The sequence below is a fragment of the Neofelis nebulosa genome, chromosome 2 (assembly GCF_028018385.1).
Source record: "Neofelis nebulosa isolate mNeoNeb1 chromosome 2, mNeoNeb1.pri, whole genome shotgun sequence".
NCBI classification, from domain to species: Eukaryota; Metazoa; Chordata; class Mammalia; order Carnivora; family Felidae; genus Neofelis; species Neofelis nebulosa.
This window is the reverse complement of record NC_080783.1, coordinates 216,707,280-216,728,063: the sequence shown is the minus strand read 5'-3', so window position 1 is coordinate 216,728,063 and position 20,784 is coordinate 216,707,280. Positions and strand designations below refer to the sequence as shown.

Here is a 20,784-nt window from a genome sequence, read left to right as displayed (position 1 = left end):
AGTCAGTTGCGTGTCTGACTCTTGGTTTTGGCTCAGGTCATGACCTCATGGTTCTGAGCTGACGGTAAGGAGCCTGCTTGGAATTTTCTTTTTCCCTCCTTCTCTCTCTGCCCCTCTTCTGCTCACACGCACATGCACACACACTCCTTCTCCCTCTCCTCTCTCTCTCTCTCTCTCAAATCAAATAAACAAACTTAAAAGAAAGGTTATTTTGAAGAAAGAGGGCAAGGTGAGAGGTGGTGGGGCTTGTGCTTGCCCTTCTAAATATTAGGACTTATTATGAGCTTATAGGAATTGAGACATATGGTATTGGCACAAAAGTAGACAAAAAGACCAAAGGAACAGAGCCCCAAAATTAAACCCACAGGTATATGGGTATAATTTATGTGGTAAAGGAGGTACTGTCTTGACAGTGTGGGAGACACGCTCCCCCCAAATATGGCACTTTGGCATATTGACTGACCTACGTGGAAGGAATCTGAGCAGCAGTAGTTGCCGGAAGGACTCTCTGACCTTCACCTGAAGTAGATCATAGACCCTCATGCGACAGGTGCTCTCTGTATACCTGGAGGAAAGGAATATCCTCATCTTCAAAGATGAGGGGGATGCCAAGAGAAATCTGAATGAATAGACCTCACTAAGTTTCCTCCAATTTACTATTCTTGGCTCCTACCCCAATGTCCTATCATGCTTTCCCATGACTTTCTACTCCTCATCGAACCCAGTATAAAAGCACTCAGATTTAAAAAAAAAAAAAAAAAAAAGCACTCAGCTTTAACTACTCTTCGAGTCTTCATTTCCTTGTGAAGGCTCCTGTGTCATGTAGAATTTATCTGAAATAAAAGTGTATGCTTTTGGGTGGGCCTGGGTGGCTCAGAGGGTTAAGCACCCGACTTTGGCTCAGGTCATGATCTCGCAGCTTGTGAGTTCGAGCCCCACGTCAGACTCTGTGCTGACAGCTCAGAGCCTGGAGCCTGCTTTGGATTCTGTGTCTCCCTCTCTCTGCCCCTCCCTCACTGTGTGCGCTCTCTCTCTCTCTCTCTCAAAATAAATAAACATTAAGAAAAAAAGGGTGTTTTTGTTAATCTGTCTTTGCTACAGAGCCCCCGCCAAGAACCTAGAAAGAAAGTACATTCCAGATGAATTAAATGTGAAAAGCAAAATTTGAAAACATTTAGAGGAAAAGCTAGGAGAATACTAACAATGGATTTCTCTTTTTTTAATTTTTAAAAAAATTTTTATTTAGAGATAGAGAAAGAGCACACGAATGGGGGAGGGAGCAGAGGGAGAAGGAGAGAGAGAGAGAAAGGGGGCAGGGGGGGAATCTTAAGCAGGCTCCACGCTTAGGGCAGAGCCCGACACGGGATTTGATCCCAGAACACTGCATCATGACCTGGGCCAATATCAAGAGTCAGATGCTTTGGGCACCTGAGTGGCTCAGTTGGTTAAGTGTCTGACTTCGACTCAGGTCACGATCTCACAGTTCATGGGTTCCAGCCCTGTGTTGGGCTCTGTGCTGACCGCTCAGAGCCTGGAGCCTGCTTCAGATTCTGTGTCTCCCTCTCTCTCTGCTCCTCCTCTGCTCGTGCTCTCTCTCTCTCTCTCTCTCAAAAATAAAATAAACATTAAATATATATATATATATACACACACACACACACACACACACACACACATATATATATGAGTCAGATGATAAACCAACTGAGCCACCCAGGCTCCCCTAACAAAGGATTTCTTAACCGAGACTCGGAAGGCACAAACCATAAATACCAAGACAGACAATTCACTAAAATTAGAAACTTCTGTCCACCAAACCTCATCAACACCAGAAAGCAAAGGACAATACAAGCCACAGACTGGGAAAAGCTGGGTACGGTTTGTAAGCAACAAATGATTTGCCTTTAGAATTTACTAAGAACTCCTACAAGTGATTAAAGAAAAGGAAACCCCGAAGAGAAATGGGTAAAGGCTGTGAACAGAGAGAGAGAGTTCACTGTATTTTTTTTCTAACTTTCCAGTAAGCATGAAACATTTCATGATTTATAAGACCAAAGCTCCAGTCAGTATCAGGTCTCCCAGGCTGGCTGTGCCTCCCTGGATAAGTCACTTCCCCTCTCTGTGCCTCCTTTCTCTCCTTTGTGAAATTGAGGGCTGCATTGGAGGACCTGCCATGTCCCTTCGAGCACCAAAGGTCAGTAACTTTTCCATCCATGAATGGATGAAGTGACACACCCACACTGAAGGCTATTGTTTGGCAATAAAAATGCAGACACCTGCAGAAAAGCTATGATGGGGATAAACCTTGAAAACACCGTGCTGCGTGAAAGCCAGACACAGAGGACCACATGTGGTAGGTTTCCACTTAGATGAGACGTGTGGAAGAAGCCAATCCATGGAGACAGAAGGTAGATCCGTGGTTGCCAGGAGCTGGGGGGAAGGGAGGACCGGAGGGGTGATGGCTAATCGGTGTCGGTTTCTCTTTGGGGTGACGAAGGCGTTCTGGAATTGCAGGGTTAAGTGCACGGGTCTGTGAACGCGCTAAAAGCCCCAGCGTCATGCACCTCAAGCGGGTGAACTGGAGGGGACGCGAGCTGCGTCTCCATAAAGCCGTGAAAAGTAAAAGGCTCCGTTTTCCAAAAAGAGAAATGTTCGGTGACCCTCTATTCATCCTGAGAGTATGCACCCCACAGCAGCCGTGAACCACAAACCGGGGTCCCAGCTGACCCGAATCCCCAAGTTCGGTTGGCTCTTTAGAGAAGTTGGGGACAGCCTATTAGTAAAACTGGAGGCTGGCGACCAACTTCTGCCTCTCCCCAGACGGCCTCTCCCATCACACAGATTGCCGATGTTGGAGAGAGGAAAAGGGATCCCGGGGTCCCGCAGGCAGGGTAATAAAGGGAGCCAGGGAGTGAAGGTCCCATTAGTCAAAGTGCACGAAAGTCCTCCTCTACAAACCGAAGGTAGAGAAAATCAAATCCCGCCCCTCGTGGCTGTCACGGCCACCCGAAAACGAACTAAAATGAAAATGCTGCTGGCAAGTGGGATGCTGGGACGTTTTGTGACTGAGTTGTAGTCCTGGGATGAAAACACAGGAGCTTTGGTTGTCTCCAGCTGTAAAAGTCATTTGGGGCCTAATATCGGTTTTATGGCCTTTTCCCAGGGTGTAATAACTGGAAAGTGCCCGAGGCAGGTCTCTGTGGGAAATCTAGCAGTGCTCCACATAGATCCTCCTGCCTCAACCAGTGACAGCCGGCTAGCAGCTAGGAAACAATTACATTATATCTGCAGTACAGCTCGATATGTCCCCAATAAAAGTTAATGATTACGCGCAGACTTGCAGACATCCGAGAGTCTAGACCGAAGACGCTGGGAGAAATCTTTGCACGTTCACTCTCCGGCCTTCCGCGCGAGTAGAACCTTAACGTCACTTCCACGCCAGCCTCAAGCCTTGCGCCGATCTGCCCCTTTGGGTCACCCGCACCGTCCTGCATTAGAAGGTCACTCTGATAACTTCCTTATTCACCCAGGATGTGTTTATTGAGCACCTGCTGTGCGCCAGGCATGCTGTCCTGGAGCTGCCCTCTGGCGGGAAGGTTAGGGGCCCGGGCGGCAAGCAGGCAAGTGTGCAAAAGAGCCTCTCAGGGCTGTGACAGGGACAGAGGGGCTCGGGAAGGCGCCTCCGAGGAGAGGACATCTGAGCTGAGACCTGGAAGACATGGGAGCAGCCAGGAGAACCGGACAGAAAGTACTCATGCTGGAAGGAGAAGCCAGGGCCAGAGGCCAGTGAGTGAGGCTCATTTGGGACAGAGCTGGGGTGTTGGACAGGAGACCCTGAGGGCTTGTGAGGGACGGAGTGACAGATGAGCCGAATGGATGGGGGAGGGGAGAGGGTCAGAGGAGACATGGACCGGGAAACCAGGGAGGAGGCTCCTGCAGGTGTCTGGGCGAATCAACAGCGGTTCTGAGGGTGATCGTGGTGGAGGATGGAGAGTGGGACAAGGGTTCTGGCCTCGTCGCGGGCGCAGGTTAGAGCCTCCTGGTGCAGGTGGTCTCGGGGGTCTGTGGACACAGGGCCTCCCTGCGTCTCTCTCCACCGAAGGGGCCATGGCTACGCCCACCTGTGTGTCCTACCTGCTTTGTCAAGCTCTCCGGGCCGAGACACACAGGAGGAGATGCGTTTGACATTAAGCCCAGACTACATAACAGAAACCAATATTTTACCAAAATAGTTATATATGCCTGCTGTATTTTCTATCTTGCTCTATTAAAAAAAATTTTTTTTAATGTTTATTTATTTTTGAGAGAGAGAGACAGAGCACGAGCAGGGGAGGGACAGAGAGAAAGGGAGACACAGAATCCGAGGCAGGCTCCAGGCTCCGAGCTGTCAGCACAGAGCCCGACACAGGGCTTGAACTCACAAGCTGCGAGATCATGACCTGAGCTGAAGTCGGATGCTAAACCGACTGAGCCACCCAGGAGCCCCTGCTGTGTTTTTTAAACATTTTTAAAGTTTATTTATTCATTCTGAGAGAGAGAGCGCCAGCAGGAGAGAGGTAGAGAGAGAGGGAGACAGAATCCCAAGCAGGCTCCAAGCTGTCAGTACAAAGCCCAATGTGGGACTCAAACTCATGAACCATGAGATCATGACCCGAGCCGAAATCAAGAGTCGGATGCTTAACCAACTGAGCCACCCAGGCCCCCCACCTATTTTGTTTTTCTTTTTAATGCAGGTTGCAGTGGTACAGTGGCCTGCGATTGGGCACAGCGGTCACGAGAGTATGGCCCTGGATGAGGCCTGTTGTCCCTCCCCTGACCCTCTTGCCTAGAGGGACACACACCATAGCCTGGCCCGCTGACAGAAGGGCAGACCCTACAAGTTGGCTGGGGACACTTGGGGCAGAGGATCCCGGGGTCCCAGGAGACCAGAGTACAACCTGGAAGTGGGGACCAGGGTCCTTGCTCTATGAGGGAGGGTGCAGTCAGACCAAAGTGGGGGCCCCTAAAAGCATGACACCAGCACAGGGCCCCGCCTGGGCTGTGGGGGAAGCAGACATCACCACTGGGGTATCACCCTCATACCTGCCCACCTCCTCTGCAGGTGTCTGGCTTCTTTTATGATTTGGACTGTGCAGACACTTTCTTGAAAGTTTCAAATAGCTTGGTTCATAACATTCAGAAGTAAAAGCCCAGTTCTGGTAACAAAGAGGAAGGCCGGGTACCCGGGAGTGGTGATCAGTCCTTTATCAGATGCCCAAACAGCTAAAACCCCTGAGCCCCCTAGGACGGCAAGTGGCCCCCACAGCATCCATCTAAGACCCGCCGCTGAAGGGACACCCGTGGCCTTTGAAGTTGTTGTTCCCACGTCTTCTAGAAGACCATCCAGATACAATTACAAATGCAATTGCAGGGGTGCTTGAGTGGCTCAGTTGGTTAAGCATCTGACCTTTGATTTGGGCTTGGATCATGATCTCATAGTTCCTGGGTCTGAACCCCACGTCGGGCTTTGCACTGACAGTGAGAAGCCTGCTTGGGATTCTCTATGTCCTGCTCTCTCTCTGCCCCTCGCCCACTTGAGCAGGCATATCGTGTTAGGGAAGAGTCCAATTTTGTTCTTGTGCATGTGGATGTCCAGTTTTCCCAACACCGTTGGGAAAAGACTGTCCTTTCCTCCATGGAATGGTCTTAGGACCCTTGTTGAAAATCATTTGACCAGTTAGGTGAGGATTTCTTTCTGGGATATCTATTTCATTTTCCTGTTCTAGATTATTCTATTGGTCTAGAAGTCTTGTCTCTGTGGCAGGACCACCCCGTTTTGATTACTGTAGCTTTGTAGGAAGTTTTGAAATCAGGCAGGGTGAGATTTCCTACTTTGTTTTTTTCCAGCATGGTTCCGGCTGTGCAGAGTCCCTTGCAATTGCCTGTGAATTTTTGGGAGGGATTTTCTATTTCTGCAAAAACAGATTGTTAGGATTTTGATAGAGATTGCGTCGATCTTGCAGGTGTTATGATTGCTTTTCGGAGAGCTTGCAACTTATCATGTCGAAGTGATCTTTTGTTATGTTCTAACGTGCATTTCCCTCGTTGCTACTAAGGTTGCTGGACCGTTTGTATCGTTTGGATTGCCTGCTACCTCCTTTGCCCACTCGTTCTCCTGGAGTCTGAGGGTCACATACGTAAAGCATATTAGAGTATCAACACTCCCCGTGCTTCCATAAAAATCACCAAATATTAGTTGGGCACCGCTTTAGACAAGCTGCTGTGTTGGATGGAGGTCTGCCTGAAGAGGTGAGGAACACCCCACAATCCCCGCCTTCATGGGGCAAGAAGGTAAATGGTAGCGAAAGAGTTACCCAAACCCGTATTTGCAAAATGGGTTGATTGGTGTTTGGGCAAGGACTGGCATGCTGTGAGGGGATCTGATCTGGCCTAGGGCTCCGGAAGGTTCCTCTCAGGAAGTGACATCGGAGTTGCAGTTCGATGAAGGAGTAGGAAATAACCACTTGCGGTGGGAGGGGGAGGGGCTGGAGAGATATTAGCAGGTGCAAGGCCCTGAGGCCCAAAGGACTGGCCTGGCGGGCGGGCGTGTCCAGCGACGTGAAGGAATGTGTTTTGAGCTGGAATGTGAAGGAAGACCAGTGCAGGGGACCGGGGGGGGGGGGGGGGGGGGTGGGCACAGAGATTAGAGAGTTCCAGATCAAGGTGAGGCGGTCAGACAGTCGGCCAGCAACTGTTCATTTTCCTTTCTAGACTCTTTGTCCACAACTATGGATAAGATGGCCATCCAGGGCCTGGACTCCTAGCGTATGGTCTTCTTTAAGGTCTGCCATTTTCTCGGACGAGTTCACCGTTTATCACCCTGGGACGGAGGTTTCCTTGGTTGGTTCTTTCATCCATTCATTTAAATTTTTTTTTTTTAACGTTTTTTATTTATTTTTTGGACAGAGAGAGACAGAGCATGAACGGGGGAGGGGCAGAGAGAGAGGGAGACACAGAATCGGAAACAGGCTCCGGGCTCCGAGCCATCAGCCCAGAGCCTGACGCGGGGCTCGAACTCACGGACCGCGAGATCGTGACCTGGCTGAAGTCGGACGCTTAACCGACTGCGCCACCCAGGCGCCCCTCCATTCATTTATTCCACAGACATGCACTGAGCACCTGTGATGTGCAGGCGAGTAAGTAAGCTGATCTCAGACGCGGATGAGTTTTTGGAAGCGAATGAACGAGCGAAAAGGGAGGAAGTCCCCTGGGCTCCGTGTTGGGAGCTGGCATGGCTGAGCAGCCCACCCTGGGGGTGGCACTAGGGTAGTGCCACAGGCCCTGAAAGTGGGATGGGAGCTCTGTCTTCATCCTCAGGGCGGAGGGAAGTCCGAACTGGTTTTCAGCCAAGAAGTGGCCTCATCGGGCTTGTGGTTGGGAAAGGTCCCTCTGGCTTTGCTGGGGACGTTGAGGCCGGAGCTGCTGAATGGGCCCCAGAGGTCATGGAGGTCATTTCTGCGGTCCAAGTGGGACATGAGGGCCCACGTGAGAAAGGGTAGAGGCAGTGAACCCCCAGTGATGTGGGTGGATGGCTCCAAGGTGTTCCAGAAGGCCGATCCACAAGACCTGGCAGAGGGTGGGTCAGGGGAGGGGGACCCAAGATGCAGAACCGGAGAATGTGCCAGTTAATGAGAAACGGAAGCGCAGAGGGCACTGCTGTGAGTTCGTGCCCGGGGACACCTGTGCAAAGGGTGAGTTGGGAGAGGCAGAGAATTGGCAAAGTGTGATGGGGGCAGTGTGTGCATTTGAGATATTTCAGGGGTGGAACAAGGTCTTTAGATGCGCTGAACACAGGGGCGAGAGAGAGGGGTGCGGACGGACCCTGGTTTCCAGCTTGGACCACGGGATGGTGCTGTTTCGTGGCAAGTATCTTTCCTCAATCATCATCGGCCTTTTACGTTCTGGGGGACGGGGTCAGTTCAGCTCACCGTGAAATAGTGGTCTGCCTGTACATCTTATTAATGTTAAAGTGAAGTACATCCCGGTCACAGAAACTTGGGGCCATGCTAAAGCCATTTGCTAAAAATAAAGCCCTTGGCATGCTCCGAACATTAGTGCAAGGCCGTGCCTGAACACAGGGTCGAGTTCATCACCTCCTCTAACATCCGGAGAACCTGAGTTTGTTTGTGATAAGCTCCCTACACCACCGTCTTCCTAAGATCCTTGAATTCCAGGTGTGACTAAGAAATCTGAAGACCGTGTGCTGCTACTGTTACCCGAACGCTGTGCGCAGCCTGCCGAATCCCTCTTAAACAATCACCAAAACAACCATTTCTCTCGTTCCCAGTACGGCTTGGAGCCACAAAAATTAATTACATCACCTGTAAAATTAGCCCTGTGTTCTGCATCGAAAGGTCAATGTTCAGACTGAGGGATGGTTTAGTGCTTTCAAACACAGGGCTCAGCATATAAATATTTATCACAGGAGGACAGGAACTCATTGTACACGGTGTGTTTACCTTATCAGGCAGTTACCTAGGGCAAAGAGTCCGCTGTCTGCTTCCTGTCCCAATTTCTCTTGCCCAAGACCTTGGGCAATTGTTTATTTGACAGAGTGTTCTGTCCCATTCCCTTTCTTCTGGGAATAAAGGCACAGGATATGCTGAACAAATACATCACCTGGTCCACAAATACCTGGTTTGCAGAGAGGGCAGAGTTCTAGGCGTTTGCTTGAAAGACCCGACATCGGTTATGAAAGCGAAAACTTCGGTGACACCCACAAGAGAACAGGGAACCTTAGTTTCTCCATCCCTGACTTTTGCTTTGTTTTGGTTGGTGTTTCGAAAGCTCCCAGTGGACTCTCTGGAATGCTCAAGCTTTTGATAGTGAAGACAGACAAACAAGGATCACAAATATGATTTGTGGCAAAAACACAACCTTCTCTTTTCTTACTGTTTTCTATGTTTATAAAGCAGGAATGTTAGAGAAACATTGGCCAAGCTGGCTTTAATCTGGCCACATATTTGTTTTGGCCACTCTTAGCTTTTATTTCAAAAGTTCTCATACTAACTAGCTCAGGCGATTGTTACATAAGAAAGCCCGGCTGGGCCGCGTGCCAAAAATTCAACTCAGCGTTTTTCTGCCTCCCCATGGTGGTCCCCAGGAATGGGTCCGTGAGCCTGCAGAACAGAAATCTCGGGTTAAACTCAATGAGCTATGCTAGGAGCCTCTGACAACAAACTATTGTTCAAGTGTTGGTTTTCATATCCCCCAATGCCTAGTTCTCACTAATCAATCATTATACACCTTGTGTGGATTTAATAGAATCTGTTAGCCTTTCCTACCTGCGTAGCTACTAACTCTTGAAGTTTCTAGCGACTTGCACTGTTATGTCTTAATTTGCCTTTAATTTTGCATGTGTTCTAATTTGCATTTAAATTTGCATATATTCTCCTTTGCATTTGATTGTGCACATATTCGAATTTGCATTTGATTCGATTGGCCATTTCTCTTCTTTCTGAATTGCCTGCTGTCCTTCGCCTACTTTTTCTGGAGTTTTCTTGGAGTTTTAATGTCGCAAAGATAAAGGATATTAAGAACAACAGCACTTCTGTTAGATAAAATGACCAATTATCCACAGGGCACTGCTCTAGTCCCGGGCATTGTGCAGGGGTTCTTATGCTTGGTCTAAATATACCCCTTTCAGGCTTCATAAGATAATCTTTCTACCTAATTTTCCAAAGTTTGGAAAAAACAAATTTATATTAATATCCAGTGACCCCCCTCGCCAGCCCCCCCCTCCGACACACACAAGGACAAGGATTGGTCTGTCTTGTGTGTTGGTGAATTCTAGCACCTAAATGTGCCTGGACCAAGTAGGCATTTGGTAAATTTGTCCAATAAACAGAAAATCCGTGAAGAAATTATTCTCTGGGGCGCCTGGGTGGCTCAGTCGGTTGAGCTGTCGACTTCAGCTCAGGTCATGATCTCGCGGTCCGTGAGTTCGAGCCCCGCGTCGGGCTCTGTGCTGACAGCTCAGAGCCTGGAGCCTGTTTCAGATTCTGTGTCTCCCTCTCTCTGACCCTCCCACGTTCATGCTCTGTCTCTCTCTGTCTCAAAAATAAATAAAAGTTAAAAAAAGAAATTATTCTCTATTTTTCCTCAGAGCCATTGTCTTTCTAGGCAAAAAAAAAAAAAAAAAAAAAAAAAAAAAGATCCTAACCTTCTTATTCTAACCCCAATATCAGCCTCTCTCTCCTTCTCCTGATTATTTTTTAATGGTTCTTCCTCAAGATATTTTCTTGACATGCCATAATTAAAGTGCATCTGGTACCCTCGCTTCTGAGAGTGATGGGAACATATTCTCAGCTTTGCGGAAATCCTTGATGTATTTTATGGGCTTTTGGCCACAGCAACCTATTAGCCAGTGTCTTCGTTGGAATGGTTCACTCTAACTCCCTGAAAACTGATATAATAGAGCTTATTACCTTATCATTATAATTTTGCCAGATTTCCCTAATTCATTAGCTTATCCTTGCCCATCCCAAAGTAAGTTTTCGGGGCCACAAAAACCTCGGGGAATAGGGAATGCGTCACGTCTGTAGGATGAACTGAGGAATTTCAGCACGGTCCCTCTTGCTCCAGAACCTCCACGCTCAAGTTCAACTACGCCTGAGTTCCATTATTTATGGAGTGCTGACTCTGTGTCAGGTATTAGGTGAGGCACCAGCAGCGGAGATTGGTGCCTGGGGGGCTAAAGATTTCCAGGCAGTCTCTTTCAAAAAGTAGGTTCGACTGGGATAGACATCACATTAATCATGGACGCCTGGGTGTGAATCGATTTATGAGGTCCCTCAAGTTTACTGAGTCCCAAAGGGGCTGAACCAGGATTCCCACCCAGGCAGTCTGGTGCCGGAGACCCCAGGTGAGTGTTGCCGTCCCGCGCCATTGTGGGGAGGACGCACATGTATTCGCTGCGGTGATCCTGCCGTTCGCTGACGTGTTTGGAATCACCCTCTTGGAATTTGATTAGAAACTGAAGAGCTTGGAATCTAACGTTGGCTCTCCTAGCAAACAGCTCGTAAAGTGACCTCAGGCTCGATATCTGACCAGATTCCCTCCAGCTCTAATGATCAGCCGTCCCGTCTGAACCACGGCATTTCCTTCCCTTATAAGCTTGGTTTTTGCGCCCTTGTCTGTAAAATAGGGATATTGGGACTTGCCTGGCCCATCTTTCTGGGTGGCTGGATGCGAATTACATGAACTAATAGCTTTGAAATCACTGAAGAAAACAGTAGGGTACCGTCTTGTTACCGTAGGTCGTCCATTGCCGGCCCACTGCTACTTCCTCTGGCTTGCAGCTCATTTTGAAGTTCAATTAATATTTTTTTAAATGTTTTATTTATTTTGAGAGAGAGTGAGAGAGAGAGAGAGAGAGAGAGAGTGGGGGAGGGATGCCCACGTGTGCGTCGAACTCAACAAACATATCATGACCTGAGCTGAAGTCGGACGCTCAACCGACTGAGACACCCAGGCACCCCTAGAATTTTTTTGAACACGTTCTCGGTGCCTGTGTTTTACCGGAACGGAATGTTCTGGAATGTGTGTTAGAGAAAACACAAAACTGACTAAGGAGGGGTGAATTATAATTTAAATTATAAACAAATGCTCTAATGAAGTTGTTTTTCAGGCTGGTGGATGGCAATGCCCTTCGTGAGTGGGTGAGAATAGGGGAGGGGGAGGCCCGAACGGGGGAGGGGATACCGCAAGTTTGCTGATCTGCTATTACTTGGCTCAGTCTTTCCTCTCATTCATCACACTTGGCTCCCAACGACTTGGCTGATCCTAAAAGTCAAGCCCCCTCATCCTCCTCCAAAGAGATGGCTTGAGCCCCTGAGGCAGGTATTTAGGAGAGAGTCTTGCCCCCCAAAAGCATTTCAATCGTGTCCTCTCAAAGGACGTAATCGCTTGACTAAATCTCCCACTTCGAAGAAGAAAACACCTTTTGAGTAGTTCTGGTCTGGTTGTAAAAAAGAGCCCACCCCCTTCTCTATAGCCGTCCCCGATGAGCCCAGATTCGAAAAGATCCTGTCGGTACATGTCGTCAAGGTGCTCAGGTTCATTATCAAAGGCTGTTTGCTAATAAATAAATAATAAACGTGTTTTCCCACTCCCATTTAATTAGGAACTTTATGAGCTACCCGTGAGCTAAGAGTCTCACGACTAACACAACGTGCAGCCGGGAAGGCAACTCACAGCAGCGCATGTGGCCCTTGTGGCTTGTGACACGGTTTTTCCAGTATTCAGGATAATAGAAGCAGTGGTTCATTTTTATATGAAATGCTCTGTAAGGTAAGGTTGGGGGAAACGATTATAAATTCACGTCGAGGATGGCAACAAAAAGACAGAGACAGGGGTGCCCGGGGGGCTCAGTTGGTTAGGCGTCCGGCTTCGGCTCAGGTCACCATCTCATGGTTTGTGAGTTTGAGCCCCGCGTCGGGCTCTGTGCTGACAGCTCGGGGCCTGGAGCCTGCTTTGGATTCTGTGCCTCCCTCTCTCTCTGCCCCTCCCCTGCTCATGCTCTGTCTCTCTCTCTGTCTCTCTCTCTCTCAAAAAGAAACATTAACAAAAATTAAAAAAAAAAAAAAAGGTAGGGGCAGCCAGTTCACAATGGAACTTGATTGTATCTTGAAACTACGCAATAGCCATTCCTGTCCCAGACCCTCTCTCCTTCTCCGCCTTCTCGCCCTCCCTGGGTGATGTCATCACCCCTGTATCTTTACTTAAACTAAGTGACCCTTAAACTAAATGACTGGTCCCCGGTCCTGCTCATGAGCTTCTGACGAGGTCCTCACTTCCTGTTAGGTCCCCAGGCTGCCAAATGGAACGGGCCCTGACAGAACCCTCGCCTTCACACCCACCCACCCACACCCGCTCTTCCTGGGCTCCTTGGGGCCTGTCGCTGCCTTCCCAGCCCCTCCCACCAGAGCAGCATCAGGCCCCCCGGGGTTGTGTTTCTGGTCACAGCCATTGTGACCACCTAGTGTCACCTGCATCATTGCCTGCCAAGTCTCCCTTGCTCACTCCAGTCTCCTGACCCCTGATCCATTGTCTACACTGCAGGCAGGATCATCTTTCACAAATGCAGATTTATTCCTCTCTTTGATATTCCTCCATTTATTATTCCAAAGAGAAACCCAATTTCCTTAACACTTGATGCTTTGGTCTGATTCCTCCTCCCCCTTGAGGGACACTCCCCCCTCCAAGGTCCCCTGACCTTGGGACTGAGCTGAGTGCCCATGCGGTGCCCACGCACGCCGTTGCCCTGTAGAGACACGTGTTTCACGATGCATCGAGATGGTCTGTTTACTGCGTGGCTTACCCACACACACAGGTGCAGTGGAGCATCCGTCTCCCTCTTCCTCCTCAATCAAATTGGACTCCAAGCCTCCATCGTACCCAGGGAAGCAGGAAAGTTCATGACTTTCATTCTCAGGCCTCCTGATGCTTCCCGTCCTGGTCCAGTGCCCTAACCAGAGTGAAATATTAGAGGCAGTCCCATCAGAGGGACACCGTAACTCCGGACGGCCTTGCCCCACCCACTCCGCTCTTGGCCGTTCCCAGACACTGGCATCCCAGCCCAGACTGGAGCCCTGGTGCCCAAGCCGCCCCCAGGAGGAGTCTCTCCATCCCCGGAGCGGTCTCAGGGACTGTTCCCAACCAAGGACCTCCAAGATCTATCTTCCCAGTGAATTCAGAACACAAGGAGGGGATGGCTTCCGGGGAATTTCTGCCCCATACACCTGCCCTGGGGAAGACTCTTAGAACCAGAGAGGGGAAAATATAAAGAGCCCAACACGGGTCGGTGTCCCTGAAAGTTATTCTGGACTTGCTCCCCTTCACTCAGCAGGGACCTCTAAGACAGGACCATGTCCCTTTTTGGTGGCCTGGCACAGTGCCTGGTAATCAGAAGAAGATAGTGAGGAAGCAAGCATCACTCCAGACCTACAGGATGTGCAAAGATGAAGAGGTCTGATGGGGCCGAGTGTCTTCAAGGACGTGGAGAATCAGGGGCGCGGAGACACTGTGGTGGGGTCGTAAGTCAGGTCATCCACTTTGGGGAGCAGATGAAAATACCCAGTAAAGTTAAAAATGCCCATTTCTTTCACCCTGAAATCCTACTTACAGCATAAATCTGGAGAAACGTCTGCTCAGGGGAGTGTGAACACACAGATGTTCATTGCATCATTGTTTATGACAGCAAAGAACCTGGACACCCATTGACAGGTAAAAAGGTAAGTAAATTATAAAATATCCTTACGTAGAATAGTGTTTGCTCATATTCTCCTTAATGGGATTTTGTAAAACTATGTCCCCCCTACCATATATTTCTTTATTGTTTATTTTTTCACCCTTATTATTTTTTTAAATGTTTATTTTTGAGAGAGAGAGAGAGAGAGAGCATGAGTGGGGGAGGGCAGAGAGGGAGGGGGGACAGAGGATTTGAAGCGGGCTCCGTGCTGACAGCAGAGACCCCAATGCAGGGCTCAAACTCATGAACCGTGAGATCATGACCTGAGCCGAAGTTGGACACTCAACCTACTGAGCCACGCAGCCACCCCTACAATCCATTTTTAAACACACAAAGTGGGATGCCTGGGTGGCTCAGTTGGTTGAGCATCTGACCCTTGATTTTGGCTCAGGTCGAGCCCCACATTGGGGTCTGTGCTGACAGCACGGAGCCTGCTTGGGATTCTCTCTCTCCCTCTCTCTCTCTGCCCTTCCCCCTGCCTCTCACTCTCAAAATAAACAAATGAACATGAAAAAAAGTTAAAAAAAAATTTTAAACACACAAAGAAACTCTTGTGTCATAGATGTCGTTCAATTATTTGGGGTCAATGTAATGAAAGGTTCATAGCAAGTAACTTTAAATATTTTCTACCATGTATTGAGTGACTATCAAAGAAAATCAAATAATGTGTCTGAAAAGGAAGGAACCGAAAAAATGAAAACTGGAAGAATATTTGGATCTACTAGACCTTCAAGAGCCAGCTGGAGATTGTAGCCAGCCTTGAATGGTAATAAACTGCGAAATGGAAATAAACAGTATGGAAAACAAAACATCATGCAGATACGTGACCTTGATAAATGATGTCATAAAAAGAACTCAGCGCTTTTCTTAGCTTTATAAGAAAGAAGTGTTCCTGGTGCTTGGCTGGCTCGGTTGGTAGAACATACGACTCTTGATCTCAGGGTTGTAAGTTCGAGCCCCACATTGGGTGTAAAGATTGCTTAAAAAGAAAGAAAGGTTTCAGCTATTAAAGCCAACATGAATGCAGTGAATGATAAAGTGGTTGAACTTACTTGTAGATAAATCTGCAAAAATGAAGAGAAAGACTTGACAGAAATAAGAAAATGATCTATAACAATTTGGGAAGACTGTATCAATTTCAAGATTGAATATATTAGCCTGTTTACAAAATTGTATGTGAATGTATTTAAGAACAACATATGAAAAATTTTGAAAACTTTTGAGTTATTCCAATTTACTGAATCCTGAAACTTGGCCAACAAGGTTTACAGAACTTCTGGATTGCAGATGAAGGAAAAACGTAACAAATTAAGCCAATTAATTAAAATGACATTTCAAGACATTGTCTGTGACTTACTTGATAATAAAGATGTTAAAGTTTTAAAAAGTATCAGGCAGTATAAAAGCAGTTAGAAAAGATTGTAATGTTATTGCTGTTAGGTCAATAGAAGTTAAGAGAGGGTTCAGCATCTTGACCGATATCGTTGACGTTAAGAGAAAATCTCTAGTTATGGGGATCTTGGATAACCTAATAACTACCCACTTAATAGATGATCTTTGGAAACATTTGATGTTGTTAAAAATAATTTTTAAATGGTAAAATCAGCTTAACTCGGACAACTATTAGATGAATGTGTGTCAAAGATATAGCTCATTAACTGATGAAGAAGCCAGTAGGATGTTACAATCCACGCAAAGGAGAATTCAGAGAACACACTACAGAGAAAATCAAGAATGCTGAAATAAATATGCAAGTTGATCCAAAACAGGTCCATATCCCCAGGGGGATAGTCTATCATATCTCCAGTGGATAATATTAATTTGCATTTCTGTGGACAAAGATCAATTATACTACTGCCAGTTTCTGTAACACACAGAGCTGTGAAGTAGCTCAAAACCAAAGGTGCATACTATGTCCATCGACAGATGAATGGATAAAGAAGATGTGGTATATCTATACAATGGAGTACTACTCGGCAATCAAAAAGAGTGACACCTTGCCATTTGCAACTACGTGGATGGAACTAGAGGGTATTATGCTACGCGACATTAGTCAGAGAAAGACAAACATCAGATGACTTCACTCATATGAGGACTTTAAGATGCAAAACAGATGAACATAAGGGAAGGAAAGCAAAAATAATATAAAAACAGGGAGGGGGACAAAACAGAAGAGACTCTTAAATACAGAGAACAAACTGGAGGGGTTGTGGGTAGGAGGATGGGCTAAATGGGCAAAGGGCATTAAGGAAGACACTTGTGGGGAGGAGCACTGGGTGTTATATGTGGGGGATGAATCACTGGAATTTACTCCCGAAATCATTATTGCACTACATGATAACTAACTTGGGAGTAAATTTCAAAACAAAAAATAAAAAAATTAAAAAAACCCAAAAGTGCATATAAGCCAGAAGGACTGGAGACACCCAGGGTTCTCTTCTTCCCCTTTTCAGATTTCTCACCACTTTTCCTGACAATGCCACCCCCTTGTCCAATGACAGCTCAGACCTGCTGGTGGTGTCATATGGCTAGTGACAGCCACACCTAAGAAACAAACAAAAATTACATCTGCAATTTCCAAACGTCAACCAATGCTTTAGAGATTACTGGACCGAATAGATGAATGATGTATGTTACAACTTACCACTTTGTGATCATTCTATAAAAATATATATATTTGAGATTTAAAAGGCACATTTTAAATGTTTCTATATTTCCATCAAGTGTTATGTATAATATATATACTATAGTATATGAGTTTTATATTGTGATTTGTGTACTTATGTATTTCTATTATTATTTGTATATATATTATTAACATGTTATTATACGTTTCTATTACTATGACATTGCCAAATCTTTTGATACGCCTCCTGCATCAACACACACAGATACACACATTCACGGATGTAAGAACCAGAGACCACGCAGAGAGAAACGCCAGAGATCGGAAGGCTTCCACATTCCGGCAGATTGTCATGAAACGTGGCTCTCACTTCTGAGCACAGAGGTGTGTGTTGAGATGAAATCTATAAATCACGGACAACGTGGTCAGTCTCCATGGAGACTTGTTCCACCCCCAGCCTCCCCGCCCCCCTCCCCCCCCGTCAGTGGCACCTCCATTTTACCCAGTGGTTCAAGTCCGAAACCCAAGTGTCATCTTGGATTCTTGTCTTTCTCACACTCCACAACCAATCTGTCGCAAACCTCTGTCATTTCTACTTCCAAAATATATTCCCCTCCCTTCCCTTCTTCGGAATATGACACTTCTCTCCATCTCCGTCCCACTGCCCACATCCGGCCTCCCTCCTGGGCAGCTGACAGCCTCTGCTCCCTTGCTCTCCCCACCATCACCCCCTCCCTGCCCTGCAGCCAAGGCGATCCTTAAAACAGCAAATCGGAGGTCATCATTCCCCTGCTTATACCCGTCAGTGGTTCCCCCTCCACCGAGAATATGCTAACTGCCCTCCCTTCACCAATAAAACTAAAAAATCTGGGCCACTTCTGTTTCATATCCATTTAAAACGATAAACCTTCTCCCCTACCCCAGCCCAGCCCTTCCCTGATCTATCTTTCCATGTTACTTATCACATTATGCACCATATGATGCTATATAATATTAGACTTAGTATCTTTCTATATATTATATTCTTTAGGTAGTTTATTGTTGGTCTTCCCTTGCAATAAAGTATAAGCTTCATAGGACCGGAATATTTGAGGGGTTTATTCTATGCAAGTACTTAAAAAAGTGCCTGGTGAGTGGCAGGAGTGCAATAAATACACGTGAATGAATGAATGAATGAATGGGTCTCCTCACTTACCAGATTTTTCCCTGGGCTAACAGGTTAGCCCGCCACATCTCATGGATGCCGGCAGAAGACGTGGGCCTCTCTGGGCCAGAGACCAGGACGTTAGTGCCCCCAGCACAGCCCGCAGCCCAGGCTTCACATTTGCATGGGTTTCCATTGCTCCCCAAACCGCACGTCGGTGGCACCCAGCAATCCAGGCTGATGCTGCCCCCTCGGTGGGCTTGTGTCACAGGTGAGGAAGCCTGAGTTCAGGGAGCCCGGATCTGTTCTAACGGACACACGGGCACCTGGTGTCCTCCTTCTGCCCCGAACGGGACATCGTCTTTCTTTGCTGGACAGTCAGCCGCCCTGCCCTTTGCTCCGGAGGGAGGCTCTGCCTCTATCTTCTGAGACTGTTGACTAAACAAACATCTTTGAAAAGAGAATCCAGGGCACAGGCCGCCAGTGCCCCCCCACCCCGCCCGTTCCCAAGGTGCGCAGAAAAGCAAGACATCATGGAAAAGGTCTCCCAGCTACCCCTGCTGCTCTGTCCCATCATCCAGATTCTTTCGGCCTCTGTAGCACGAATCGCCTGACAATGACCTTCCTCATTTACGTGTTTGTAAATGAGCACCCACGCCCATGTCCTGCCTCCCCTAGAGAATACCTTCTTCACGAGCAGGGAACTTCTCTGTATCACCTGGACCCCTCGCCTGCAGAGAGCTCTCAGGCAGCTGAGACACAGCATGTGCACGCAGGTCAGTATTTCAAGGGGGAAACACAAACCGAACAAGATACTCTCAGATCAGGAAGGTAGGAGTCATGACAGAGGGACCAGTGCAGATGAGGACAGGGCACCGATGGAGAGAATGGCCCCAAAGAGGAAGGGGCACCTGCTGAGGGAAAGACTGGAGGCAGGGGAGCAGCTGGGAGGCGGCTGTGTGGACAAAGCCAAGAGGAGGAAGAGGAGAACGGAAGGTAACCTAGATTATGGAGTGTTGACATCTGAGAACAGCCAGAGGCTGAGACGGGAATAGGGGAGGATGATCAGGTTTAGAGGAAAGGCAGGAGCTTGGTAAGTTTCCAGAAAGTAAGCGGGTGTGCTGCCAGCAGCAGGCAGGGGGTGGGGGACCAGGCCATACCTGGGCAGGTGACGAGCTGGTTTCAGCACCAGGCACTTCTGTCCAGTGAGTAACCAGTCACTTCAGCTGCACCAGCTCGTTCGGTCCTCCCCTGGTCAAGAGCGTGGAGACCAAGGGCATGCAGAAGATTGTCTCTTCTCCTGTCCGTTCGGGAGTCTAAGGTCATTGACTGCTTCTGGGGCCATCGCTCCAGGACAAGGTTCTGAGGACCATGCCTGGCAAGGAGAACTTGGCTGGCCAGCGAGGCAGGGACAAGACATTTGTGGCCTTTGGGATACAGTGATCATGCTGGTTCACTGCCGTGAGTGGCACCCTCGTTCCAGGCAGGTTCCCCATCATCCCTGGGAAGAAGTGTCTCTAGGCAACAAGATAAGCAGGTGTCACGCTGCTCCCTGAAAGGTGGCAGGGCACAGGGCATTGCGGCGTGCTGGTGTATCTGATCTACGTTCCGGAAGGAGGGTCATCGTCTCTGTCCTTGCCCCAAAGGTGGCTGCCAGTAGCCAGTATTCACCACTACTCCATTTTGGCCAGGGGAGACCTGGGACCCTAGCAATTCAGCTAAAGCCACCTTCCCTGAGCCCACGAGCATGTAACCTCTGACCCATTCACCCAAGAATCTATGCAGAGACCCAAGCTCCTGCAATACTGTGTCATCCTGCCTGCATAGAGTGTTTCATACAAGCAACCTCAACCCACTCCCAAAAAGCTTGCTCATTTTTAAGAGATCAATTGCAGTGTATGGATCTTATTTTGAAAATCCTGCTTCGGGCACCTGGATGGCTCAGTTAAAGCATCCAACGTTGACTCGGGTCATGATCTCACGGTTCGTGGGTTCGGGACCCACGTCGGGCTCTGTGCTGACAGCTCGGAGCCCGGAGCCTGCTTCGGATTCTGTGTCTCCCTCTCTCTCTGCCCCTCCCGCATTCGTGCTCTGTATCTCTCTTTCTCTCTCAAAAGTAAATAATCATTAAAAATTAAAAAGAAAGAAAGAAAGAAAGAAAGAAAGAAAGAAAGAAAGAAAGAAAGACCCTGTTTCAAAGGAACCAATGGTAAAATTTGAGCCCTGATAATCAGGGATTCTGGTTAATTATTTGGTGTGATAATGCAGTAATTTTCTTCTAAAAAAAAGGTCTTTATCCTTTAGACGTACACCCTGAAAAATTCACTGTTGACATAACACCCAGGGGTTGCATCACACAAAGGCAGGGAAAGGATTGAGCATTGTTGAAGTTGCATGATGGGCACGTGGGGATCCTGACGCTTATTTTTATATGTGCTTGAAAACTTTCATAATAAAACATTTCCCGACTGTTTCCACAGATCTTTTTTTTTTTCTTTTTTTTTTTTTTTTTTTTTCAACATTTTTTATTTATTTTTGGGACAGAGAGAGACAGAGCATGAACGGGGGAGGGGCAGAGAGAGAGGGAGACACAGAATCAGAAACAGGCTCCAGGCTCCGAGCCATCAGCCCAGAGCCTGACGCGGGGCTCGAACTCACGGACCGCGAGATCGTGACCTGGCTGAAGTCGGACGCTTAACCGACTGCGCCACCCAGGCGCCCCAT

General features: G+C 47.9%; 2 long non-coding RNA genes across 2 annotated transcripts; both read left to right on the top strand.

Annotated features, from left to right (window-relative positions):
• The first annotated feature begins 3,313 nt into the window (after nt 1–3,313).
• Nucleotides 3,314–6,898, top strand: LOC131505534 (uncharacterized). The gene is made up of 3 exons (XR_009258444.1): nt 3,314–3,786; nt 6,096–6,288; nt 6,751–6,898. It is a non-coding gene; the product is annotated as an uncharacterized LOC131505534 (long non-coding RNA).
• A 225-nt stretch (nt 6,899–7,123) lies between these two features.
• On the top strand, nt 7,124–18,027 carry LOC131505532 (uncharacterized). Its single transcript, XR_009258442.1, has 3 exons — nt 7,124–7,175; nt 11,403–14,273; nt 17,182–18,027. It is a non-coding gene; the product is annotated as an uncharacterized LOC131505532 (long non-coding RNA).
• The last annotated feature ends 2,757 nt before the right edge of the window (nt 18,028–20,784 follow it).